Raw genomic sequence first — 24,497 nt, forward strand, 5'->3', positions numbered from 1 at the left:
CTTCTGGCGAACCAGAGCAGCACACAGAAATGCCTTTTACCTTCCCGCCGGAGCAGTACCTATTTATCTACTTGCACTTTGACGTGCTTTCGAACTGCTAGGTTGGCAGGAGCTGGGACTGAGCAATGGGAGCTCACCCCGTCACGGGGATTCGAACCGCCAACCTTCTGATTGGCAAGTCCTAGGCTCTGTGGATTAACCCTCAGCGCCACCCACGTCTACACTAAATTGGTCAATCAAACCAAAAGCAGAAGCAGTATACAGTCGCGCCTTGCCTCTCCAGAACAAACTTAGGAAGGCTCCAGTCCTGCGAAGCCCTACTGGTCTCAGGGCCCGGCTCCTGCACGCTCTCCTGACAGCCTACAAGGCACCACGGAATCATCTTAGTGACTCCATTCTGAATTTGTTGTAGGGTTTACTCCTCAGCCTTTTCTTCTCCCAAAGATATCTCACCAGGCAACAGAGGTTTAAGATAAGAATTTTCCTTCTCCTGCATGGGCTACCTTCCCAGGTTGATGAGCCCCATCTGCCTCTCAGGTGTGTGTGTGTGTAAATAAACTATCTTTCATAAAGTCACTACAGTCGCCATCGTTCCTCATTCCCAAAGGAAACACACACCCTGGATAAGGACTGAGACCCCTGGAATCTTGTGCACAGTTCAGCAGACATTGGGTTGGCCGGTACCAATGGCATAAAATTCAAAGCTGAAACTGATTCATAAATAGTAACTGAAATAAGCCACATTCCCCCTGCTCCCTCCATTTCACACTTGCAATCATACCGGTGGTAAAATTCTGGTATGAAGCTCCCAAGCTGTAGTTTCTTGTGGAACTGATGTGGGAGCTTTGTTTTTTGTTTTTTCCCCATTTGGAAGAAGGCAATGAAATGAGAGAGGAAAAAAGGTCACCAGTACTTGGCAAACCAGGGTTCTTTTTTATTTTTAGGGCAAAGGAGAAGCTTTTCAGCTGGACGGCATCATCCATCTGGGAAAACATATTTTCTGATAGTTCCAGCTCATGCCTCAGACTCTGGCAGCAGATTGCCAATGACGCTTATTGCATGGTGTAATCCCTTTGGAAATGGCCTTTCTCATTTTGTATTTGGCTTGGGCCATGATAAATATATTCACACTTCACCTGGAGGAATGTTGTTTTGATGCAGCTGGTTTTCTGCTCCACGTGTCTCCAGTTCCCTAAAATAACCACTAGCTCTGGATTGTGTGTTGGGATAGTGAGAATTGAATTTAAAAGTGTTTGTTTACTGGTGTTTCAGCTAGGGCTGCGCTAAAAGTACTAATTGTTTTTGTGGACATTCTTTGGCAGCATACCTCCCACCCAACCAAGAACCCATTATTTGGGAATTTTGTGGGTGTGCTTGCTTTGAAAGAGTTCAGTTATTCAGGACGGAAGCACTGATATTACTGAATTAACTTTGTTTCCCGTAGTGATGTCTAAGCATAGCCACATCTCATATGATCCCATTAATTTTGTGATCCGTCATTGGTTGGGATAATTCACGTGCAGTAGACAAAGAGAATGTAATTCAAGAGCAGTATGAACAATACTTAAAATAAATAAATAGAAAAGGAAAATGGTCCTGAAATGGCAGTAGGCAGGGAACACTGATCAGAGGGTAGCAGGGGTCAACTACCTTTGTGGACCAGGGGGTACATTCTGAATTTTGAGAGAGTGCTGGTGGAGGTGCCAGTCACAAAATAGCTGCATTGGATGGTGGGGCACGGCATAACACAAAATGGCTGCCGGGGGACAGCAGCATAACACAATGTTAGAGAGGCAGCCACCTCCAATAACCTTATGCTTACCATAGGAGCGCAGCTCTGCTCTGCTGGTCCAGACTGTGGAGATCACACCACATTGATTTCACACACACACACACACAGAGAGAGAGAGAGAGAGAGAGAGAGAGAGAGAGAGATGCTGTCTAATAGCAACAGGGAGCATCCCCAGGAAAAATATACGTGCTGGCCACACCACACTCACTTACATTTCACAGATATCGTTTAGAATGTTTTGCCCTAGAACTTTCCTTCTAGGAGGGCTTAGATGCATTCCTCCCTTCCTCCCTTTAAATGAAAGCTCTGAGTCTAGGGCATCTGCCCAGTGAAAGCCTTCGTGGCTGCGATGGTGCCCATGGGTGCTGACTTAGCAACCCCAGGAGTATAGGATCGAGATACACAGTGCCAGATTTACAGTATAAGCTAAATAAGGTGTAGCTTAGGGCCCCATTCTCTTGGGCCCCCCAAAAAAAATTAAAGGAAAAGAACCCTGGATGTACATTTCCTAAATATAAGTTAAAACAGAAATAAAATAAAACCTACATACAGCAACAGTGTTTTGTGTTGTGTAGGCTCCTATGATGTAAGTGATGGACCCCACCTGCTAGCCTGCTCCCTAAAATATCACTGGTTTGCTCATTTCTATATCAATTACTTTGATAAAATACATATTTTGTTATGTGCAAATGGCTTTAGATACCTACTAGGTCCATAAATTTCCAAATAGCATATATTCAACATAAAAAACAGCGGCAATTTGTTGTTGACAAAGGACAGCTGGACATAAAAAGGGCCCCATTACCTTCAGTAGCTTAGGGCCTCACCAACCTAAATCTGGCCCTGAAGATACAGTCAAACTTCGACTCCTGAACGTCTTCATTTTGGAATGTTTTGGCTCCCAATACCTGGAGGTAAATGCTCTGGTTTTTAAAAGTTTTTCAGAAGCCAAACATCTGATGTGGCTTCTGCTTGGTTGCAGGAAGCCTTGGTTGTCAAACATTTTGGAAGCCGAACGGTCTTCCGGAACGGATTACGTTCGACAACTGAGGTTTGACTGTGATGTGAAAATCACAGCCAATGGTCTTCTCCATAAATATTTTACGTTCTTCCAAAGCACTGTTTATGATCTGAAAATTACAATATAGGAAAATGTTTTGCACAGCCCTAGTGTTTGTACTATTGATTGTGCTTACAAGGGATTTTAAAAATAGTTTTTAAGATGATATCAGAACAGTCCTTGCACTAGGTAGAAGGAACAGTGCAAAGTAATATTTGAGTTCTCATGTTTCTGTTCTAACAGAAAAAGAATGATTTTTTTTAAAAAAACCAACAGTTTAAATGAAGAATTTATTTTGAAATTATTTAAAGGAATATTAAGCACAAGCGGCAATCATTTCGTGTGGGGTTTCCATTCCTGGCCCCTGCATGTGTTGGTGGAGCATGTTTCAGTGTGCTCTACCCTGTTCCGCCCCCTTCTCCGTTCCACCCCTGTCCTGCCACTGGTGGAGGAAGAGGCGTGCGGGGGGAGCGCACCACCCCTGGCAGCGTGATCCTGGCAGCACGCCATCGTGGCTGCCCCCCCCCCCCGCCCACGCTGGGCACCCCACCCCTTCGGGTGGCATGCCACACCCCTGCGGGTGGTGCACCATGCCCCTGGGACATGTGCCTGCCCTGTCCCCGCCTGCTCTCCTCCCCCCTGTCCTGGAGCATGTAGCTCCGCCACTGCATCCTGCCCTGTTCCAGGTCCAAAAGGACCAACGTGTCGGCAATCACGTGTCAATTGGATGCACCTAAAATGGTTGTCATCTGTATTAGTTTTCAAAATGTGAATTCTGGATTTCCACACCTGGCTTCCCCTGGAATGTATAAAATATACAAATAACGCACATGAGAGATGAAGTTTCATTAAAAAATAAGTTTTTGCATCTAGATTTTACATTTGGACTCAAATATTGATAGAGATTGAATTCCTGGCCATCATTCAGGGTTCCATATTTAATTCTTAGTTAATAAATTATTTTTAAAAAATGGTTGGTGAGGATCTGCTAAAATTATTTTAGGAATAGGCCAGGCATAGGCAAACTCAGCCCTCCAGATGTTTTTGGACTGCAACTCCCATCATCCCTAGCTAACAGGACCAGTGGTCAGGGATGATGGGAGTTGTAGTCTCAAAACATCTGGAGGGCCAAGTTTGCCTATGCCTGGAGTGGGCCATCCTGGGGCTTTGCAGAGCAAGCAGGGTGGGTCAGATGATCTATTACATGAGTTGGGGTACCTATGACCACCCCAAGGTTGTTGAACATCTGGATGTTCTTGTTGATGACTGAAGACCATCAATGATGCAACCCTCCATGCTTCACAGGAAAGGGAGTCCCACAGTTGAGACACGTTTACTGAGAAGACCTTATTCCATGTCCCTACACAGTAAATGACAGTTTCAGGCATGATGCACACACACACACAACCACATACTATATATATTCCTTTGTCTTTTCTGAAATGCTGTCCCCAAATGTCACATTCTTTGCATGCAAAAGGTCTGTTTCAATTCCTGGCATCTCCAGATAGGCCTGTAAAGGACCCCAGTAGGAAACTCTGGGGAGCCACTGCCAATCAGTATCCAAGAGACACAGATGGCTGGTTTAGTGTGTTTTTCATTCCATATAAGGCAGCTTCTTATGTCCTTTATCTGGGTGCCTTCCAGAACAGCATGTCATGATTATGCAAAATGAGCTGTTTATGAAAGGGGTAAATCTACACAGTCCCTTGTGTGTACGAAAGTGTTTGCACGTATGAAGAGGCCCCGTTTGGTTCCTCGCCATTATTATATATTCCTCTACTGTGTCATATTAATCTGGCACTGATGCATTGTCTTCAAGTGCCCTGCTCCAAAGTACAACTTCGTCAATGGCTCAAATGAGCCTTTAATAGAGTCAAGTAATGAATGGGTAGGTTTTAACCTGCGGGAAATGAGGCATAACTGGTGGATCTTGAGAAGTACAAAGAAAGGCTGTCTTTTTCTTCTTTTTCTTTTTGAGTGGGTGTGGGGAGAGAGTATGCATGTGTCAACTTCTGTGGAATTATTTGGTGAGTCGGTGTGCAAAGGTAGAGCACACTTGCGCAACCCAGTGCCCTCCTGATGCGTTGTGCAACAATTTCCATCAGTACCAGTCAGCATCACCGGCGGTCAGGGATGATGGGAGTTGTAGTCCAAAAACATCTGGAGACACCAGCCTGGGGCTGTATTAGAAGAGGGAAACCCCAGAATAAAACAATCAGCTTAATGATTCTGAATTATGGCTTTGGATATGATCTTTGGCTAACGCGATAAGATGTGACTTGGCTTGCTGGATGGCAAGCTCCTTTTGTTTCCTTGCATCCAGGTCTTGTGTTGACTGCTAAAACATTTCTCCCCAAGATAATTACAAAGAGAACATCAGCTAGCATGAAGCTGATTTGAAAATAAATAAATAAGCTGCAACAAATGAATAAATCCATTCACGAGGGTGGTGTTACTTGAAAGCACGGGATTTATCAGAAGCGCCTGTCTTTGCCCATCCCCATGATACAGCCACGCGCACTGAAAACTGGAGCCTGTAACAGAATCTCCAACACTCCACCTCTCTGTAATACATTGCTCCCACTGTGCTGTGCTGTCTTGACACATCAGCGCTGTTTTACTCTCCCTTCCCTCAATACAAACTCCTGGCTCTCTTGCACTCTATTTGTTATGTTTTGAGCTTGGTCCCACTGCTCCTTTCAGCCTTGTCTGTCTCATCTTCACTATATCAATATTATCTGTTGTGGTGGTCCCAGCTGGACCGCATTCTGTTCCCTCTTTTCTCTCTGCTGTCAGCTGAGTTTGAACAGAAATAAGATTCTTTGCATTTTGCATTAATGCTACTGAAGAATATATAATTCGAAACGTGCCCGTGGACAAAAGGACGGAATTGCTCAACAAAAAGCTGTGAGGCTATGGGGCTGATTGAAACATAAATGTTTTCTTCCGCGGGGCTGCTTTTGGAAATGTCTTCTATAGCTGAATGAGGGGAGAAAATGTTAAAAATTGAATAGGAAATCCACATGGAATCAAGAATCCGGCTTCTGGATCTCAGCTGAAAATTCAATGTCCTGCCTTTCTACATTCTGTTGCATTGCATTGTGCTGTATTTATTCATTTGAAAGCCTTTCTAAACCACTCAGTATTTGAAAACCTCTGAACAAAAATTCCTCACGAAAACAATAAAGCAATTTCATAAAAAGAGATAAAGCAGTCTTTAAAAAGAGTAAAAGGGAGGGCCACAGCTGAGTGCTAGAACATCTTTTTTTATACTGAAGGTTCTAGGTTAAAGCCCCAAACTCTCTAGGTCAGGGAAAGACCATGCCTGACACTCTGGAGGGCTGCCATCAGTCAGTGCAGACAATACTGGGGTAACTGGACCCAGTAGTCTGATAGTAGTAGAAGAAGAAGAGTTTGGATTTGATATCCCGCTTTATCACTACCCGAAGGAGTCTCAAAGCGGCTAACATTCTCCTTTCCCTTCCTCCCCCACAACAAACACTCTGTGAGGTGAGCGGGGCTGAGAGACTTCAGAGAAGTGTGACTAGCCCAAGGTCACCCAGCAGCTGCATGTGGAGGAGCGGGGAAGCAGTCAGATGCTGGTAATAGTGCTTGCAGTCTCTGGCCTGACCTTGCTGCTTCCTGCTCGTCTTGACCCCATGGTCATCAGATTCCTGGACCCCTGGACTGTCTGACCATGTGGATTGCTGTTTGCCCGATCCTAGAACTGGACCTGACTTTGTACGCTGACACTGCCTCCAGGCAAGTACATCTCAGAAACTCTTCTGGTTGGCTGGCTTCCCACTTCATTGAGCTCTGCACATTGTTGATCAGCAAGAAGACTATGACAGGCAAGGAGTCTGTCAAGTACATAACATGGCCCTGAGGTGTTCAGGGCTTTGTGTCTTAATAACAAGGCCTTGAATGTGCCCCAGTGCTCCATTCAACAGCCTGGCAGCAGTCTTGCATACCAGCTACAGCTTCCAAACCAGTCTCAAAGGAATTCCCACATAAAGCACGTTGCTGTATTTCAGTAGCAAGGTTACTCATGGCAGTCTAGCTATTCCTGTCCAGAAAAAGACACAGTTGTCATACTAATGTAATAATAGTCACTCCTCATCGTGAAAGTTACCTGGGTCTCCAGTGACAAAGATGGGTCTAGGAGCACCCCCTAAAAACATACCTGTTGCCTTGGAAGAGAGAGGTGTATCCCCACGTAGAAGTGGCAAATTCCCTAACTATCACACCTGAGATTCACAACCTGCTGTGTCTTCATCTTAAAGGATTCTGTCCCCATCTGTTAGCCTGTCCACCACTGCATCCAAACTCTGGTTCACAATGGTCACAACCTCTCCTGATTCAGACATAACAGACATAACAGAGAATAGAGCCTCAAAACTCCGATTATTCCCAGTGGCTTCACATAGAATCATGACTTGTAGAGGTGGAAGGGATCATCTAGTCCAATGCCTTGAAATGCCAGAATCTCAATTAAAACATACATGAGGGATGGCCATCCCATCTCTGCTTAAAAATATCCCAAGAAGGAGATTCCGCCACTTCCCTAGGGAGTCTGTTCCACTGTCAAACAGCTCTTACTGTCAGAAAATTCTTCCTGATGTTTCGTTGGAATCTCCTTTCTTGCAACTTGAAGCCATTGGTTTGAGTCTACACTCCAAGGCAGGACAAAAGAAATTTCCTCTATCTTCCATGTGTCAGCCGTTTAGATATTTGAAGATGGCTATCTTATGTCCTCTCAGTCTCCTCTTCTCCAGGCTTAAACATACCCAACTCCCTCAAGCATTCCTCATAAGATGTGGTTTCCAGATCCTAGATGATCTTGGTCCTCCTCCTCTCTACATGTTGCAGCTTCTCAAGACCTACATACTTCACATTATGTGATTCCTGAAGATGATGTAAGGGGGGGGGGAGAGAGAGGGGGAGAGAACAAGCCTTAAAAATGTCACCATGCTAGGAACAAATTTGGGCTGTGAAGAGAAAAGAAATTTTATGAAAAACAATTAAGGTAGGGTTTTTCCTCAGGTGCTTTTTGACCCCCTCAGAAGCTAAACACAAAAATGTTTGCATATCAGTTTGGCATAATATTATTATGTATTAGTTAAAAGCATGGTAAATATCCTGTTGAAAAATATCAGTATTGCATGGAGTAGAAGTTTTTTTAAAAAATATTTTACATAGATAGATTCTTGACTCCTCAAAAGCTACAGCAGCTTGTTCATCAAAAATGAATATATAATGAAAGGCAAAGATTATTGTAAAAACATACTCATATATTATGAATAATGATGTTATGTAAATTGCCTTGAGCTTAATGTTGCCTGTCTCAAGCTAGAAGAAATTCATGTGTTTTTAGAAGAAGGAAAAATATGTCTGTCTGTCTCTCTCTCTCTCTTTAATTCCTCTAAGTAGTTTGTTTTCATTTGTGAGGTCTAGAATCCTGTGGTATAGACAAGTTTGAAAGGAGCAGTGGGATCACATTCAAAGGGAATAGGAATACAATGTTTCTATTGAGAACAGTGTTCTCTAGGGCATTGTAATCGGACATTTGTCCTATTTGGGCATTCAAACCTTCAAACAGTTCTCATTCTGTGAAAGGGAGAGTGGTGTAGCACTTGCTAACTTCAGTCTTCTCCATTTCATCCCCAAAAGTCTGGCTTCACTGTCATTCACACATTGGGGGTCCAGATCTGACCATGGGAGCTTGCTGTGCAATTCTAAATCCTGATAGTACAGGGTTCTAAATCACACTGGGGTGCCATGTATACAGTACAGCCTACTCTTCAGATCTTCAGCCCCAGAATGTGGACAGTGATTACCATTGGGAGCGTAAAGGTAGAGACAGAAAAGCGGTTGAGCTTTTTTTTTGGCAAAGTGGTTGAGCTTTTTAAAGTTTTGCCCGCAGAAATTGGGCGTTTTTCAGCTATTTCTTAGGGATAAAACAATTTTCCTGGACATTTAGACACTTTCCACCCAGACACTGCCTGAGGCTGCAGTAATCTGGATATGTCCGGGAAATTCTGGATATATGGCAACCCTATTAAAGGCAAGGGTGAAGCTCACTCTTCTGGTCCATGGTGCCTGAAGGGGGTTATCAAATCTAGTAGATAAAAATTTAATACATCTAGTTCTGCAAACATGTCATTCTATGGTATTTTGTTGTCTTCAAAATGTGTGTGGAATGCACAGTTAAGTCAACTGTGTTGTCTGACTGTTGATTATTCACACAGGTGCCACATGTGTTTATGAGGCACCACAAAGTAATATATGTAGAGTCCTTCATATGCTGTTGTTTAAATTTTCCATCACCCTTGGCTATTAACTCTGCTGTTTGGGGCTGATGGGATTTGTAGTGCATAACATGGAAGGTGCCTTGTTGTCCACATGAGGGCTAGTGCATGGTTAATTCACTATGAGTTCAGTATCTGCTTGATTGTACTTGATTATTTCCCCTTTTTTCTTACTGTACAACCCCATTGAAAAATTAATAAAACACATTTATGGGTGGTGGGGAGAAGCTCTACGCATGAATACAATGCACAACTTTTAATGCTGATCCAAACACCTGATGACTCACAAAGCCCGAGTGTCAAGAATTGTGACCTCCTGCCTGCTATCTGGCAACCTCTCTGCTTTTGCATTCCCAAGAAGGCAAGTGAACTGGAATTCTACTGAGACCTTGGTGAGTGGCCAGACATGGCTTTGGCCTGAAGGATTATAAATTGTGCAGGCCTGCCTGAACTAAATGATAGTCGTATGATTTAAAGCCATTTCCTTTCCAACAGCTCTTCATCTATTGCTTCAGGGTCATGCCCTCGCAGTTCCCACCCTCTCTTCCAACTAAATGCGCTCAATTGGCCATGACCACAAGGTTCCAGCTATTACCCTGGTAATGTGGGGGAGAACACATGTGAGGAAGAGACCACCTATCAGGGTCACCACTTATGCACCACCCAAAAAGAGGACAAAGTTTTGCTTAAAGTGGCATCTACTGATGTATAGGCAAAATCCGAATAGAAACAAAATACATCTCTTCATAGTGGGGAAGATGGTGATCAGGTGACCTGGTGTCAGGGACTGGCTGGATGAGGAAGAGTGGTGGGATCCACCTGCCCAAGAACCCCCCCCAAGGAGGGCACAGAAAATGACAGCTTAGATCCTGGATCCTGGTGGTAGGACACTGAAGAGCAGTCTGCAGAAGGAACAAGCTAGCAGGTGCTAGAACAGGCTTCCTCAACCTCAGCCCTCCAGATGTTTTTGGCCTACAACTCCCATGATCCCTAGCTAGCAGGACCAGTGGTCATGGATGATGGGAATTGTAGTTTCAAAACATCTGGAGGGCCGAGGTTGAGGAAGCCTGTGCTAAAAGCAGGGGGTTTGAGCATTCAAGGGTGGTTAGGAGAAGGAGGGTCTTCCAGGATAGGGTTAGAGTCACAGACTCATACAGAGAGGAGACAGATGTTGGCCCTGCTACACAGCAAGCAGGATAGCCCCAGTCCTACTGACTCTCCTCCCACCCTAGCATCCCACTCAAGGAAGAGTCCTGCATCTTGCTGAGCAATGGGCCAGACAGGCCCAGAGGAGGAGGCCGCCCCCTCAATGTAGCCTTCATCTACTTGGGAGGGATCTAGAGTGAAGGGCTAGAGGAGGAAGGGCAGAGCTAGTGGCCAGTTTAAGCAATGCCTCAGCTGGATTAAGACGGACCAGAGCTAATTGCCTTCCGTGCCTTCTGTGTGTGTGCCTGCCCTGTGGTTTGTTGACAGTTCCTTGACACATGGATGCCTCCTCAGACTTCTGTCCTGGTGCTAATGGTGGATGGGCAACTCCAGGACCCCTATCTCCTTTCCTAAGGTTCCTTATTTTTAAACTGGACTTGGACCAGACAGATGATGGTCCTCTCTAAAGTAAGATGAAGGGCCACCCTGAGTCCTGTGTTGGTTTGTTACTGTATGAAGGCACCCTGTGCAGGTAGTGGGGAACAGCTCTGCAGCCAAGAAGGCAAGGCAAGCAGCAGTGATGTCTGGTGAGAGGCCTTTGTATGCCTGATTGTGTCCCATTTTCATTAGAGGAAGACTTTCTAGAATCTGAAGAGAATAAGAAGTCAACGGAAGTTCAAATTTTATAGGGAATAACACTTCCCTTGTTATGGTTACAAAGGTTTGCATGGGGAAAAAGAAGCTGGAAGGGGCTTTTAAATTCATAACAATGGTCTATTAGTCTGGTTGTTGTTGGTTTTTTAATAATTTTTCTTTGGCATGTAATCCTCTTTAATTAGATTCCACTCTGTTGTTTCAAGATTCCATAAACTGGAGTCTTTTCTGCCAGCTGCTGAAGCAGGAGTTACTGTCTAAATGATATTCACAATGAGTATTTGGAAGGTTTACAATTATACCCTTGCTAATAAGTTGTGTTATTTTCCCCAACAATTTTAAGAGCTAATCTTCAGAAGGCATTTTAAAATTAGCTAAAATTCTGTCGAGAGATTTACAAAAATGGTTAGCATGAAGATAATTATGTCACAGTCCTTGGACTCCATCTCTGATTGTGTGCATAAATCAGAAAATGTCAGCTGTGTTTTCCCTTAATAATCATCCTTGCAGCAATATATTACAGTTTTAAATTTCTGTTATAATTTTGCTGTGGGTTTATAAAGCACTAGACAGTTGTTTCTAAAGTTTTCTGCTGATTAAATAATCCAAAGACTTCTCAAAATAACAAGTGATTATCATGTCTAACATTCTAAATATCAATAAGCAAATCAATAAAGAGGAAAAAAGAGCACACTCCTTGTTGAATTATAAATCCTATTTGGAAGTCAACAATTGTCTTTTGGAGTACAAGTGAGATTTTAAGAGGATGGCTTTGTAAAGCTTACATTTTCACAAGCATATTCTAAACTTGAACGGCTTAGGGTGTTGCATCGCCGAGACAGATGGCACCTTCTTGAAATTCAAATTAGGTGTTCAGAATGAAAGCTCTAGGTCCTCTGTTCTTCTAAAAGTTAGAACTGAAGAAGCCTATGTTGGGTGGCACTGTGCAGTGGTACTCCGGGTTACAGACACTTCAGGTTACAGACGCTTCAGGTTACAGACTCCGCTAACCCAGAAATAGTACCTCGGGTTAAGAACTTTGCTTCAGGATAAGAACAGAAATCGTGCAATGTCAGTGCGATGGCAGCAGGAGGCCCCATTAGCTAAAGTGGTGCTTAAGGTTAAGAATAGTTTCAGGTTATGAACGGACCTCCAGAATGAATTAAGTTCTTAAGCCAAGGTACCACTGCATAAAAATTAGCATTCTTCACTGCTGCTTCATGCATCTCATTTGTGTGGCTTTAAAAATCGGATGCTGCCTTATCTCAAGTCAGACTACAGTGGTACCTCGGGTTTAGTACTTAATTCATTCCGGAGGTCCGTACTTAACCTGAAACTGTTCTTAACCTGAAGCACCACTTTAGCTAATGGGGCCTCCTGCTGCTGCTGCACCGCTAGAGCACGATTTCTCTTCTCATCCTGCAGCAAAGTTCTTAACCTGAAGCACTATTTCTGGGTTAGCAGAGTCTGTAACCTGAAGCGTATGTAACCTGAAGCATATGTAACCCGAGATACCACTGTATTAGTCCACCTAGCCCAGAACTCTCTGAGTATGCCTGGCAACAGCTCTACTGGGTCGCAGGCAAACATTGGGTACCAGATAATGTGAAACTGGAACTACTAGGGCTGGACGATAGCCAGTTCTATTTTTCTAGAAAAAAAGTTGGCAGAACTCACCATGAACACCTCCCTTGTTCTCTTAGAGTGACAATGGCATCCACCTGAGAGGTGCCGGAACTGAATTCCTGCAAGTTCTGGCTGGAAAACCCCTCTGGCAATATCTGGTTTTCAACATTGATATATAACCAGCTAAACATTGCGATATACAGATATCTTCACCTTTGTATATCAGGGTAGGAAGTCAAATATTTTTTTGTAAAACCCTGCTGCCCTGCTCCCAACAGTTCTTAGGTTTTGCTTACTCCCAAAGATTAATCCAATTTTATTCCATCCCAAAAGAAACAATGAAGGTTGGGGGAGTTTGTTAGAACCAAACTGAGGGGAAAAAACAGTTTCAAGAGAAGGCATAATAGGAAACATGGTTTATTCAAAACCCAGAGTGGAAATTTTCAGTCTTCTCATGCACAAAGGAAAAGAAGAAGAGAAGAGTTTGGATTTGATACCCCACCTTTCACTCCCTTTAAGGAGTCTCAAAGCGGCTAACATTCTCCTTTCTCTTCCTCCCCCACAACAAACACTCTGTGAGGTGAGTGAGGCTGAGAGACTTCAGAGAAGTGTGACTGGCCCAAGGTCACCCAGCAGCTGCATGTGGAGGAGCGGAGACGCGAACCCAGTTCCCCAGATTACGAGTCCACTTCTCTTAACCACTACACCACACTGGCTCTGTGAATACAAGGGAGTGTGAATACAAGACTGGTTGTGGCTCATACCCATTATGCCAACCCATGGTTTTGTGTTAGATCTGAACCCAAACTAAACATAGCCTAGACCCTGCTACTGAGTGCAAATAGGTGAATAAAGGAATACAGTACAGTATTTAGATATTTGGTGGCAGCAGAGATTAAAGGAATAAGAAAGCAGGTACCTTCAATAAGTGGCAGGGAACCTAAAATGTCAGATTTTACAACTAGAAATAAAGCAGCAAACCATCGCAATATGAGTTTCTCAAGATGGAAAAAAGATACTTATCCAAAGAGATAATATTGCAAAATTAAGGAGCCACAGTAGAATGAAGCACAAAACACAGCACATGTTTGTTCCTGTCTGTGACCTTTTATCCTGGAATGGGGGCATGCATGGAGAAGTGTGAGCAAAAAAGACTGGGGGGGAGGGAATTACAATTATAGCACAAATATATGTATGCCACTAGAAGTGAATGCATTCCAAGCCAGTGGAGCACAGCAGCTATCCCTAAACATGCAGAATAGATTTTATTTCTGAGATGATGCCCATACGTGGGTCAAACCACATTTACTTCCCCAGGAAACTGGGAATTGCTTAAAAGCAGTTGCTCTGTGTGCTCAAGAATGTTGGCGATTATTTCTTGTTTTCAGATAGCTTTTTACATACTGTACAGCAAATGGTTTTAGATCTACATGTTTAACTTGCAGTTAAGCCCAGAAACTGAACGCCATCACACTGGTGCTGTTAATTAGGTTCTGGATTAGAACTAAATTAATTGATGTAAACGGCTTGCAGATGTATTCAGATTATTTTATTTATTTAAAGATTTAGACCCCACTTTTTCATTTCTAAAATGAAAGCGCTTAAGGTGGCATACATAAGATTAATATATAAAAATAAAAAAAGAAAATACAGCAGTAATCAAATTTATAATTAAAATATATACAAAAAGGCAGCTGGTGAGAATGATGTGGAGAATACAGTAGTCAAAAGGACAAATTTAATTGAAAAGCAGATACATCTAGAGCTCTTTGGAAGAGTTAAGGTCTTCAGTCGATGGTGAAATGCCAGCAAAAAAGGACAAATGAATTTCCCTCCTTCTGAACATCACAAAAGCAAGAGGCTTCTCATTCTGTCCCATCAGCCATACCTCAGAAAGATGCCAAACGCAAAAAGGACTTTCTTTCACCAGGAGGGGCATGCACACTGTGTGGAAGAGATGGTCCTTTAAGTTTGGTGATGATGATATATCCAGTGGCGGAGGAACCCTCTCTGGCGCCCGGTGCAGGGCATTCCCATACGGACTACTCATGTGTGGCAGCCCGTATGGAGTGCTCTTGCGCAGCGACCATACGGGATGCAGCACATGCTCAGTCCCTATGGGATGCCGCACATGCACACAATGTTCAGGCTGCCGCATGAGCCCTTGGCCACTCTACAGCTGGGGGGAGGCAGGGGCCATCTTGTCACCCCCTTGAGTGGCACCTGGGATGGCCTGCCCCCTCTGACTCCCCAATTCATACGCCCCTGGGTATATCACCTACCCTTAGGGAAGAATTAATCACAATCTTCATGCACTGGGCCAGTCCATCTCCAGCAGCCTTAATTAGCCAGAATGGACATGTAGCCAGCTTCAGGCTTCAGAAGCCTGCCCATCTCCCCAGGCAGCCCAAGTCGAAAAAAGACCCATCGCAACAGGAGAGAGACAGATGCCCAGAATGCATCAGTTGGTGCCACCAATGTGGAGTCAAAGTCAGAGCAGATGTAAATGACTTTGTACACAAAGCATCTTACACACTGGTCTCAGCAGGCCACCAAGAAAGCCATCAATTCCCTCTGAGGGCCCTGATGTAAATTCCTCTGTTTATCCTTGTTTGCTGAAATAATTTATGAAGCACCCAGGAAACCTTCCCAGAAATCTGATCTCCATACTTTGAAGGCTTATGACTAAATAACACTAGTAAATGAAAACCTCTACTTAGCACAGTATTTGCTCCCAGAATGATGTGTTTTCTAACGAAAGCTACCTTTATCAAAAAGTGTGTGTGTGTGTGTATGATACTGATTTTGGTGTGTGATTAACATTTTGTGTTCTATTTTTGACAAAACTCTGGGCAGCTTGTTAGAACTGTGGTATATAAATAATGGAGGCCTGGTTTCAGAGGTCAACACTATTAGACATTTCCCAGTTACCTGAACCTCTGGGATGGTCCAGGACTGAATCTGCCACAGTCTCAAAGTGGCAGCTATGCTGCCATTAGCATCCAATGCTGATGGTCCTTTCATTTCTGGTTTTTTGTTGCTCTGGGCTGAAGCCCAGGTGCCTGTGCTTGCAACTTCCATTCTAAACCCCCCAACCAACACTGCTTGCAGGACGCTTGTACAACATAACTCCAGTGTAATGCTACATTGGGCCTTGGAGGAATTGTTGGGGAATTAAAATGGTGGGTGCCAGTAGTACAACTTGACAGTTAGAACACCTTTTGTTGTCATTGTGCCAACCTGCTGCTGTAAAGGGTAAAGAGAGAGAAGGACTAACATGTCAACTGAAATCAACCTACCGAAGGTAGTGAAGGTGCCATTGGATGGTGTTCAGTTCTAGTCCTACTCAAAGTAAACCCATTGAAATTAACAGCATGACTATTAATCAGTTTGGTTTCTGGAACACTTAGTTGGAGACAACCCATGATACCAGGCACTAGTTCCTGTGAGTGCTTGTATCTCATTGAGGGTCGAGGAGAAAGGACTTCTTTCTGGTCACACGAACAAAAGAGGAATGTGTGAAACAACCAAAGCTGAAATGTGTGAAGAGTTTGTCCTACTATTGCTAGATCAGGGTGCTTGTTGTTAAAAAGTTGTCCTGCAGTTTTAACATCACAGCGTCATATTGGTTCATTACACCAAAACTTCATACAACTAGTGAAATAATGTTGTCATTATGCCGAACCACGTTCCCTAAACATTAGAAGTAAGTGCCTGCAGAATCAGGCCAATGATTCATCTAGTCCTGTTCTCACATTGGCCAACCAGATGCCCATGGGAAATTTTAGTTTAAGGGAACACAGCAGTCTTCTCACCCACCAGCAATGAGTAAAGGCAGGCATATTGCCTCTGTGCACACAGCAGGGGTGCCGGCTCCTAGGGGCTGAGCCTTTTTGGGCTCCCCTTTATTTTTAGGGTAGGGGTAGGCCCCTGCTATGACTATGGGACGCGGGTGGCGCTGTGAGTTAAACCACAAAGCCTAGGACTTGCTGATCAGAAGGTCGGTGGTTCGAATCCCCACGATGGGATGAGCTCCCGTTGCTCAGTCCCTGCTCCTTCGAACCTAGCAGTTCAAAAGCACGTCAAAGTGCAAGTAGATAAATAGGTACCCCTCCAGCAGGAAGGTAAACGGCGTTTCCGTGCACTGCTCTGGTTCGCCAGAAGCTGGCCACATGACCCGGAAGCTGTACGCCGGCTCCCTTGGCCAATAAAGCGGATGAGCACCGCAACCCCAGAGTCGGTTATGACTGGACCTAATGGTCAGGGGTCCCTTTACCTTTACCTTTTAGGCCCCTGCTATGTCTCCAAAGTATGGAGCCAAAGAGTGGAGCTGAGCACAATGTGCCTCCAGTGACCGGCTCCTCCTCCTCCTCTTCTTCCTGCCACAGAGGGGAAGGAGGGGCGAAGCAGCAAAGAGGAGGTGCTGCCGACAATTAAGTCGCATGGTCACCCTGTTTGGCTCCTCCTGACGTCATGCACTCAATGTTGCTCCCCCCCCCCAATCGCTTTCGCAAGCTAGCGCCTCTGGCACATAGCCATCATGGCTAGTCCTTATTTCATTAGAACTAATCAGCGCCAAGTTTCCAGCGTGTAAAAGAATGCACCCCCAATCTGGATGTCAGTGGGTCAAAATATTACTCAGGCCCTTTTATCACATTACCTTTGAAGAAGTGGAAAGGCAATGCCAGAAGTCTTGGAGCCCATGCAGCGGTTGTGGCTGTTTTCCACACTCAGCATTGGCTTTTAGGGAAGGACGGACAATACTGATGGATGACTGGAGCAGCTGCAATGTGCAGCACAACTCCCCCCCCCCCCGTGCCATGAAACGAAAGTGTGTGTTTGTGTTTTTCTCTCTCTGTGTGTAAAGGGTAATGTGAGATGGTATTAATACTTCATCTGCAGTTAAGATGGTAATGTAAGAAGCTCCTGCAGGGTTAATGAGCTTAGAACTGTGCCTTGTGTTTTTAAGATCTTGGATTACACAGGAGTATGTGGAGAGACAAACAAGAAATGATAATGGCTCTCTTTGAAAAATGGCCGGTCTGAGTCACTCCCTTGCACTGGCTGGAATTCACAAGCCTTTTTGCAAGGCGGGGCGGGAGCAGAGGTAAAGGAAAATGTGGTATCCCTTTATACGAGCAAGGCTGGCGATTAATTCTGTTGCTTACCTTAGTTACAGATTTAGTGGAATCCAAACTGGGTTCTGGGTGTTCTTTTCTCCTTAGGCATTTCTCTCTAAGTGATAGTTGATCTATGGGGTGGCCATTGTCACCAGCACCGTAGCTCAAGCTTTTGCATTTTGGCTTTGAAAAACTTCATCAAATTGTGGTGAATTCATCAAATTGTGCCTTCGTATAGGGCAACCCCCCCCCCCTTACCATTTACAGTGGCACCTCTGGTTGCGAATGGGATCAGTTTTGGAGGCCCGTTTGCAACAGAGCAGAACGCAACCCACGTCTGCGGCTCACAATTCGCTGCTTCTGCGCATGCGCGTGACATCATTTTGTGTGTCTGCGCATGCGCGAGCAGCGAAACCTGGAAATAACCCTTTACGGTACTTCCGGGTTGCTGGGGGACGCAACCTGAAAACGCACAACCTGAAGCAAACGTAGCATGAGATATGACTGTACACATGTTTAATATGTGTGCAACTGTGCACATGCTCAACCATGCACATGTGCATTGCGCTGAACCTGGAAGTGACCTGAAAATGTCACAGAAAGGGGTGGGGCTGGAAATGGGGTGTTTGCAGGCTTTTTCAAAGGTGTTTCAAATATACCTGATTTCACTTGAACGCACAGTGCCTTGTAACGTAACCACTGCATCAGTGGTGGGTTGCCTGTATTCGACACAGCTCTTTAAGAAGAAGACATGTCTTCATAAAGGAAGATGTACCTGGCAACCAGCAGTTGGCCTTCCTGGTGTGGGTTGAGGGGGTTGTAGTGCCACAAAATCTGGGGGAACACTACAGGGGTGGAATTTGGTAATATGGCACCCTGTGTGAAGACAATTTTTTGTGCCTTTCCCCCAATATTTCTTAGTTTCACAATGATTTCTTTGGGTACAGTTGCGGTTTTAAGGATCTTCTCAGTAGATACCCATAGAAATATAGGTTTTGTTGTTGTTATCATTATTTTGCACCCCTTTGACTCAGCACGCTGTGCATGGAGATGGCTCAAACCTCCTAAATCTTACACTGGCCAATGACTTTCTCGTCCCTGCTGCTGAACCACTGGGAATGATTGCTACAGATGTACATCAGTCCATGTGGACATATAACATTTTTATCTATTTAATATGTTTTAGGTGTGCTTTTTACTGGCACTCCCCCCCCCCCCCCGTTAAAAGTGTGGCACTTACTGTAACAACTTCATAGTAAATACTGGAACCTTTTTTTCTTTTCTTTTTTTAAAACAATGCATTTTAATGCAGTCATACCTTGGGTTACAGACACTTCAGGTTGTGTTTTTTTGGGTTACGGAATGGATAACTTCTGGGTTTCGGCGGTTGCGCATGCGCAGAAGTGCTGAATCGCAATCCATGCGTGCGCAGACGAGGCGCTGCGGGTTGCAAATGCCGCAGGTTGTGAACGCACCTCCCACATGCATCACATTCGCAACCTGAGCATCCACTGTACTGTCTTTGGGCTCTAGCAAGGTCTCAGAACATCAAAATCTCAAAACGGAAGAATTAAAAGCCAAAATAAAACAGTCCAAACTAAAACCACAACTAACAAAATTAAAATATCCCAAAAGCCTGGTGAAATAAGAAAATAACATTTGACTCCAACAGTGGACAACTAGAAACATGTGCCTATGGTAGGTAATTGGGTGTATGCTGTGTTTTTGTATGCAAAAATACGATATTTGTATACATTTAACTCATTTGTTGTGAAATGATCTTTCTTAAAATCCCAATCTCCCCACCAAACCTAATTTCAGCATTGCATTCTCTGTCCTAGGCAAACGGACCACAACTTTTAGTGACTTTTCTCTCTGACACCCCCAACATTTACTTTTCACTTTGTAATTGTTTCTCTGTTGTATTTGCTTTGCTATCATAAACCTCTCGGAGTTGTGTGGTTTGGTATCATACAGCATTACAGAACTGTTAAGAGAGATAAGATATAAATACCGTATAATTATTCCACCACAGTTGAAACTTTTAGACCTTATCGAGACCCGCAGGAAATAACTTGGCAGAAAGCCACCAAAACGTCCCCCTCCGCCTGTGTTTTCATTTTCTACTTTAATTGCTGTTAAAAACTGGGAATTAATTACTTTTTATCTCCTTGTCTTGGAAGTGTCATAGGGCCAAGTTAGGCATGATGATGAATGTGTGGCTTGCTGTTGAAACACCCCACCCTTCCCCCAGTAACCTACCTGTGGATTGGCATCACGTCACAGACTGGTAGGACGCAAAGGAATGGTGGGAGGAACCCCCAAGGGAAGAAGGCTGAGAGCGTGGGGATTGGTGGTGGGACAATGTTGAGTGGTCAGAGGGAGAAGACTGGGAGGAGGTGTCAGAAGCTGAAGAGGTAACAGGGCTCAGTGAGCAGGAGGAACCTGTGGCAGAGATCAGAAGTCCAGAATCAGAGGCAGAGGCTGAAGCAGGAGAGGAGGGAGGCCAAGAGGCAGAGATGAGTCCAGCTGGTGAAGAAGCACAGCTGTCCTGCTGTGACAAATGCCCCTTTCCCTAGTCTCCCAGAACCAGGAGCAGCATGAAGAGGCAGAGAAGTTAGCTTCACACAGGCACAGTCTCAGTTTGCTTAGGAAAAACTCTGGAGAGGAGAGGACTTAGCCAGCTGTGTACAGTATCAGAATTCTATATACATACGGGTGCTACTGGACAATTTTTTTATTTATTTTGACTGCATCAGACCAACACGGCTACCTACCTGAATCTAGTACATGCAGAGTTGTGTACACACAGTAGAGAACTGAGATAGCACCTTCCCCTGGTCCCTTCTGACACCTGCACATTCTAGTTCCCGTTCATGTTGGAAACTTTCAATTTTAAGTGAGTAAGGATAGTGCAGCTTGGGCAGTGTGTGTGTAAATATCCTCCCTGTTTACCGCTCCACATGTTGGAACTGGATGGAGCTACATAAGAAGGAGGTTTGTGGAACAGGAAACCAGAAGAGTGGAATAGACTTTTTCTGTGCATTATGGCGTTTTTACTTCAAATGAATGCATTTGAATGGTGGTGGTCAACAAAAGTAAATTATGGGGACAGTTGTGACAACATGTAGGATGCTCTCTTTTTTTGATCCATAGAGAAGGATGGAGTCAGGCCATGTTTATTCCTCCTTACACGAGCTGTCAGATTTGCAACCTTCTGAAATGATTCTGGTGTTCAGTATCTTCACCGGTTCGTGGCTGTTGCAGTTGCTTTAAATGTCACCAGTCTTTTGCAACTTTTTGCCCCAATGAAACAATTTCAGACTGAGTGTTTAGTTTGATTTAGAGATGCCTCCTCCTGCTTCTTTTTACCATTGGTGCTATTATGCCTTAGGTTAGAAGACTGCAGAGGGTTTTGTTCTTGGTGTTATTCTTTACAAAATAGTCCTTGGAATAACTTGTCACTACCTAGTTTTGAAAACTGTTTCTTGCGTCAACTCTCTCAGGAAGGTTTTTCCTCCAGTATGTTTGAGAATTCAATAAGGCAGCAGGCTGCCTTTTTTTGCATTTTATATGATTACTTTGTGCACAAATGCAGCCATAGTTGTTCATCAATATAAAAAACACTAAATATTGTCAAATGGAACCAACTCTATCTTCTGCTTGCAAAGAGTAAAGGCAGAGGAGTAGTCTTCCTGCAGCCTTCACAAAGGTGAATAATATATTGCTGATGAGGAACAGAAAACATATGAGACTAAACAGAGGACAGAACTAATGTGTGATTTATTTTTTAAAAAATGGCCTTGCAGATTCCTTGAAAAAGAGATGAAAGGAAAGAACTCCTAACACAGCCTTGCTTCAAATATCCTTTGCTGATTTGGTAATTATGTCTTAGCAGTGTCAGTAGAGTAGCATGATGTTTAATAGTGTATATTAAAATGTCTGTAGCGTTATCTCAAAAGTTATAACAAGCTAATTTTGACGTTAGCTGGGCAAGTTGATAAGGCCTTTTTAATAAAGTGATATAAAGGGGCTTGGGTAATTATTTTCATTCATGTTTGTCTTTTAAATAACCAAGCTATCTGTCATAATTTCACAATAGCCAAAGACAGGGCATCATTAGGAAATGGCTGCAGGATTGGCAGAGTGGGCGACATTATGTAAATACGTGTGTACCATCCTCTTCTAGGCAGAACACATTTAGAACACAGATTGGACCATGCGTCTAAATATTGCGCGTCGAGGTCCCCAAGACACCCCCCCCAAAGAAAAACACAATTGACACTTAATTTTTGTTTAAGGTTTTTGGCATAATTTTGGCCACAACTTTATTCAAATTACAGCAATGTGAGTGGTTGCTTAGGCATTGGTAGCACTAACTGCCCCCGCACGGGGACAGCTCTGACATTCGCACCCTCTCGCAAATTCAGGAAGGGTAAGTTCCTCGCTGCGAGCATTGTATTTAACAAATAGGGCTGTCAATCAACACATGGAAACATCTAGATTTCCCCAGTAACAGCCCGCCCCTGCTTACAGGATGGCCAAACCATTTGCCTAGTAACAGTGAGGTGTCTTGTCAGCCCCGCCCGCAACCTGTGCTCTCCATGAGGGAGAACACACTTTATAAAGACTCATAAAACGCAAATAAAGGAATAGAAATGGGAAGACGCCTTATGGATGTTTTTGGGTTGCTGTACTAAAATTTGCGGAGAAATGTTTCAGAGCTATCAACCAATTTCAGATCTTTTGCTGTTATTAAATTCTGTTGCTGTTGTTATAATCAATAACTTTAAATAAACTTGTGTATTTCCAAAATGTAAATAGCAGCACCTTTTTTCAGACAGGATATTTTCAGGGGCAGCATGGAGGCTGTGGAACTCCTTGACAGTTGAAATTTGCCACCTCACTCCTTTGTTGGTTGGTTGTGGGTAATGACTGAAGACGAGAGCTCGTCTGAGAAATTTTGCTGCCTGCAATAGAGGAATAAATGGCACCCTTTCCCCTGCTGAGGTGAAGATGTATAGTGCCCACAGCTGGCCAAACTATTTTTGCAAAAAATGGGACAAAATATCACGTGTGTCTCTCTCTCTGCCTTCTTGGCAGTAAGAATACAAAGAGAATAAACCATGGAGCAATTTTCTGCCCTTCCATGATATCCCAAATTAACTAAATGGTAGGGCCAGGCTTGCAAAGACCCTTTTGTTTTAATTTGCTTTGAAAATATAATTGTGGCTCCTAGCTTTGAGATTATTGTTGACTGCTTTAAAAAGCTGCATTGGGTTTTTGTTTTGTTTTCCGTTTTAACAATCTGGGCTGTTTCAATGCTTGATTTTCTAACTCGGATTATTATTGATGTGCTTCTGCTTAGATGTTCTTCATTTTGTAAGGTGCTGTCATTGCCTTCCATTAGTAAAAAAAAGGGATAGGAATGATAAGGTTGCTGGACTTAAGGTGCCACCCCTTCTTCAAAGATTTTGCTATTTCGCAGCATAAAACCTCAACTCATTAAACTGGTGAGCTGACAGGGATGGCCTGTTCAGTTTCGCTGCCAGAATAAACCATGTAGACTGTCCCGATCCCATAGGGGCAAATGTTTCTCTCACACTGAATCTGTTGAGTGCAATCGGGCTCCTAAGTTTGACGGGGGTCATGAATGGTGGCCACAGGAAGGATTTCCCAAGCGCCTTAGAACTGTGACGTGTAGTTTGCTTTTCTTGTACATGTCTAGGATGTCACCTATTCATTTCAAGATTCATTTTAGATGTCACTCATAGTTTACAGTTATGGAAACTTTATAGGGCTGCAAAGCATACAAATTTATCATATATATATGTTTGTGTTTTGTGCGTGTGTGTGTGTATTGAAATACTTTATTGTCACTTGTACAACTTGTATACAGTGAGATTAGATAAATAAATAAATAATATTTTATTTTTTAAAATTTAATTAAATATTTAATATTTAATAAGAAATAAATAAGAAATAAAAGATAAGCTCTTTTAGTCTTAATTCTCCTCGTTTACTGATATATATACTGATATATATATATACATCTGGGTGTATGTGTGTAGATAGCTATCATATGATATATGATATGATATGGTATAAAATGCCACAGTTTTAATACTGAAGAGAGGAGATTGGGAATTTTCTGGGGATTATTATGAAGATCCGTATTGCAAATATACCATACATACATATTCTGATTAGGGGAGATCACGTTTGCTTGTTTATGAAGGGGTTATAGCCGTTCTCTGTTTCTGCAATAATTCTACAGTGTACCTGAAATCATTAAACATTGATTTTCTGCTCATACCTGAGAGTCTGATTATGTTTTGGGGTGGGGAGCAGTGTTGCTCTGTAATGTCAAACTCTAGGATCTCATCACAAAAGGAGACCCTTCTTCCCCTCAAGGAGTTCCAGTTCTCAGAGTGGTTTAATAATAAATTCCTCTTTCCAGGGAACTTTGGGAATTGTAGCTCTGTGAGGGAAACGGTCTCAGCACCATTGACAAACCACAGCTCCTGGGATTCTTGGGGGGGGGGGGAGAGCCTTGTTTAAACTGGTGTGATACTGCTTTAGAGGTACTGTCCAGACAGGGCCTTACAGAGCTTTCTCTTCACTCATCAGATATTGAATTTATTGCATCTTGCTTTCAAGTGTGTGTGTATGTTTAAATGAAATAAAGTTAGTTGGTGGCAGTTTCAGCAAATCAGGTGCTCTGTAATAACTTTTGGAATTTAGATTTTTTATTCTTCCTGGACACTTGCTCCCGCTGAATCAGTACA

General features: G+C 43.5%; 1 protein-coding gene across 5 annotated transcripts in view; it reads left to right on the forward strand.

Moving 5' to 3' along the window:
* DPYD (dihydropyrimidine dehydrogenase) overlaps positions 1-24,497 on the forward strand; it is a 498,994-nt gene that overhangs the window by 48,565 nt on the left and 425,932 nt on the right. The window lies entirely within an intron of this gene.

This window comes from Podarcis tiliguerta (assembly GCF_965153285.1).
Source record: "Podarcis tiliguerta genome assembly, chromosome: 6".
Classification (NCBI taxonomy): domain Eukaryota; kingdom Metazoa; phylum Chordata; class Lepidosauria; order Squamata; family Lacertidae; genus Podarcis; species Podarcis tiliguerta.